The sequence below is a fragment of the Phacochoerus africanus genome, chromosome 16 (genome assembly GCF_016906955.1).
Source record: "Phacochoerus africanus isolate WHEZ1 chromosome 16, ROS_Pafr_v1, whole genome shotgun sequence".
Lineage (NCBI taxonomy): Eukaryota > Metazoa > Chordata > Mammalia > Artiodactyla > Suidae > Phacochoerus > Phacochoerus africanus.
Window position 1 is genome coordinate 19,398,173 of NC_062559.1, and position 4,520 is coordinate 19,402,692.

Sequence of the window (4,520 nt, forward strand, 5' to 3'; positions counted from 1 at the left end):
TTAAGGATCCGATGTTGCTGCAGCTATGGTGTAGGTCACAGCTGCAACTCGGATTCAGTTCCTGGCTGAACTTACATATGCCACAGGTACAGCCATTAAAAAATACACATATAGGAGTTCCCATTGTGGCACAGCAGAAACGAATCCAACTAGTAACCATGAGGTTTCGGGTTCGATCCCTGGCTCACTCAGTGGGTTGAAGATCTGGTGTTGCAGTGAGCTATGGTGTAGGTTGCAGACACAGCTTGGATCCTGCATTGCTGTGGCTGTGGCCAACAGCTATAGCTCCACTTCTACTCCTAGCCTGGGAACCTCCATATGCCACGATGCGGCCCTAAAAAGCAAAAAAATATGTATATAAAGAAAAAATTAAAGCAGGCAAAAGCAAGATATAAATACCTTATGGATGCATAGCTTTCATATGCTCTTTCATGTGCACATACAAAAATATAAAAATGGGTTAGAAGGAAACCCACTGTATTCAGACAGCTATTTTTCTGTTGAGGAAGGGGAAAGTGGGAGAAAGAGTGGGACAGCAGTGCTGGTCAAAAGGAACTTTAGCTAAATCTGTCACACATTATTTCTTTTTAAAAAGTAGGATGAGGCTTTTCCGTCATGGCGCAGTGGAAACGAATCCACCTAGGAACCATGAGGTTGCAGGTTCGATCCCTGGCCTCGCTCAGTGGGTTAAGGATCTGGCATTGCCATGAGCTGTGGTGTAGGTCGCAGACATGGCTTGGATCTGACGTTGCTGTGGCTCTGGTGTAGGCCAGCGGCTACAGATCCTATTTGACCCCTAGCCTGGGAACCTCCACATACCTCAGGTGTGGCCCTGGAAAAGACAAAAAAAAAAAAAGTTATTTCTGAGTAGTGGGAAATAGGTGTATTTATTAAGTTGTTCTTTGTGCTTTTCTTTTTTGTCTTTTGACTTTCTAGGGCCGCACCCGTGGCATATGGAGGTTCCCAGGCTCGGGGTCTAATCAGAGCTGTAACCACCGGCCTACGCCGGAGCCACAGTAATGCAGGATCCGAGCTGCATCTGCAACCTACACCACAGCTCAGGGCAACACTGGATCCTTAACCCACTGAGCAAGGCCAGGGATCAAACCCGCAACCTCATGGTTCCTAGGCGGATTTGTTTCCCCTGCGCCAAGATGGGAACTCTTCTTTGTGCTTTTCTATGTCTTTTAAATTTCTTAGATTGAAAAAAAAAGACTCATGCTGGCAGAGGAAGAATAGGGGCAGTGAACTTACTACTTAAAAGAGCCAGCTGGAGGGGTGAGAGCAAGGAGACCTCAGTGCAACTGCACAGCCACAAGGTGTCCCCCAAACGAAACTCCTTTTGGACCCTGACATGTTTCTTTCAGGCATCTAATTCAGGAGTCTTGTAGGAAAGTGGCCACTGTGGCTCAGTCCAGAGATCTGGAGCGCCTATAAAAATATTGCAATCCACAATTGGTTTGGGGAACCTCCAGTGTTTCCAGTTTCCAACAGCTGCCTGTCTGCATTCACGAAAGGTGGCCTCACAGTGCCCTCTAGTGGTCACAGAGCCTCTTAGCCTCCACAGCCAGAGAGGCTTTCTCAGCTTTTCAAGCCCAAAATAAACAACCCCATTCCCCATCCTTTACGTAAGTAACACTACTAAAGAAAGAAGAGATGGAGGAAATGTCCATGAAGATACAAATAAGAAAGAAAATCGTTAACATTTCTCCTTATTTCAGAAAAGATCTTTAGACAGCACTGACCTTTTTTTTTTTTTTTTTTTTTTTCTGGCCACACCAGCAGCACTTGAAGTTCCTGGGGCCAGGACTTGAAGCTACGACCTACACCACAGCTGTGGCAATGCTGGATCCCCAATCCACTGGGCTGGAGATGGAACCCTTGCCTCTTCTGCTGCAACTGGATCTGCTGCAGTCAGATTCCTAACCCACTGCAGCCCAGTGGGAGCTCCAACACTGATTCTGTTTATTGTTTTGGATTGCTATTGATAAAGACTTTAAAACAGCTCCACTACTGAAGATAGAGAATGGCCAATACGCGCAAGAAAATATGTTCAACATGACTAATAATTAGAGAAATACAAAATCAAACCTACAGTGAGGTATCACCTCACAGCAGCCAGAATGGCCATTATCAAAAAGTCTACAGGAGTTCCCATGCGGCTCAGTGGGGTAAGGATCCAGTGTTGTCACTGCAGTCACACGGGTTGCTACTATGGCACAGGTTCTTTCCCAGGAACTTACTTCCACATGCCTCTGGTGCAGTTAAAAAAAAAAAGAAAAGAAAAAAAAAAGTCTGCTAAAAATAAATGCTAGAGAGGGTATGGAGAAAGGGGAACCCTCCTACACTGTGGGTGGGAGTGTAAATTGGTGCAGCCACTATGGAGAACAGTATGGATGTTCCTTAAAAACTAAAAATAGAGTTACCATATGACCCTGCAATTCCACTCCTGAGCATATATCTGTAAAAGATGATAATTCTAACTCAAATATATAAATGCACCCCAGAGTTCATAGCAACACTATTGACAATAGACAAGACATGGCAGCAAACTAAATGTCCATCAACAGATGAATGGATAAAGTTGTGGTATACATATACAATGAAATATTACTCAGCCATAAAAAAGAGTGAAATAATGGCATTTGCAGCAACATGGATGGACAGAGAGACTATCATACTAAGTGAGTCAGACAAAGAAAGACAAATATATGATATTACTTATATGTAGAATCTTTAAAAATGATACAAATTAACTTATTTACAAAACTGAAATAGACCCACAAACAAAGAAAACAAACTTAGAGTTACCAAAGGGGAAAGGGGGGAGGGAGGGAGGGATAAATTAGGAGTCTGGGACTAACAGGTACACACTACTGTATATAAAATAGATTAAAAAGATAAAAAAGATAAATAACAAAGACCTGCTTATAGAGCACAGGGAACTATATTCAACATCTTATAATAACCTATAAATGGAAAAGAATCTGAAAAATTATATATCTATCTGAACCACTTTGCTGTACACCTGAAACTAACACAATATTGTAAACACTATATTTGAACTTAAAAAAATAGCTCTGCTTCTGTTGAGTGGGGCGGTGATGGCAAGAATAAGCAAGGCAGGCAAGCACAAGGCGAAGGGGGTGGCCAGAGGGAACACAGCACCAGGGAAGCCTGGAGAGGAGGACAATCCGAAGGTCAGAAATGACAGTGGAAGGAGTATGGGTGGCAGAGTCAGGAAGACCCTGCGCCCAGTGGCTGTCACTAGCGACGAGGTTGTGGGCAAGTCATTTTGCAAACTAGCTCCTCCGATCCTTCTGACTGAAACAAGAGGCAGTAGAGTGCAGTGGCTGAGAGCCAGGTGACTCTGGAGCCAGAGGGCCCTGAGGCAATCCCAGTGTTGTCACTTACTCCGTGGCTTCAGGCAAACTGTCGAGCCTTTCTGTGCCTCAGCGTCTTGGGGGTGGTAAGGATGCCTCATAGGTCTGTTGTGAGATTCAACAGGTTTGTACATATAAAATGCTTAGAAGAGAGCTAGCGAGCATTTAATAAGAATTAGCTACTATCGTATTTACTATTATACACATGTAAAGTACCTAGGATATGATCAGTCAGTTCCTTTTCCTCTTTCCCTGGAACTTGGCTCTGGGCAAATTGCTCGTGCCCCATCACTTGAGCTCCCCTCCTGAACACTGCTAATACCCCACGATACCCTCCAAGTTGTCTGGAGGAACTGCCCCCTTCCCTCCACAGATCTGTTCTGCAGCATCCTGAGCCTAGTTCCCAGTCTTCTACGGACATCTTTTTGGAGGAAGTGGGGCTGACAAGCTTCCCTCCGTGAAGCCGGAATTCCTTCGACTGCCCAGGGGAGGAAGCCATGGATCAGAACGCACCTGGTCCAGAGTTCCCGTTGTGGTGCAGCGGAAATGAATCCAACTAGGAATCATGAAGGTGCGGGTTTGATCCCTGGCCTCACTCAATGGGTTAAGGATCTGGCGTTGCCGTGAGCTGTGGTGTAGGTTGACGACACAGCTCGGATGCCACGGCTGCTGCTGTAGCTCTGATTAGACCCCTATCCTGGGAACCTCCATATGCCATGGGTGCAGCCCTAAAAGGCAAAAAAAAAAAAAAAATGCACCTGGTTTCACAGACATCTCTTGTAGAGGCAAGAGGTCCCAGAGAGGGGCCCAAGATTGCCCATCTACACTCCCCGGCAGGGGACACTTGCTTCCAGTCATCACCTCAGGAACAAGCTGTGTGTTCTTGCCCACTCATGATCAATGTGCAGTGAGGCAGCTGTGGCCGGAGCTTCTGTCCATAAATAGAGCCAACTGGCCAGGAAGGACGGCCAGCACATCAAGCTGACATCAGCTTAACATCTGTCAGTCGTGACCTCATCGGCACCAAGCTCGTGGCCTTCCAGAACAGCCCGAGGAGGATGTGGGAGAAAAATGAGATCAGGACCAAGCAGATAGTGAGGTCAAGATAGGGGCCTCTGGAAAGCAGCAGACTCAGAG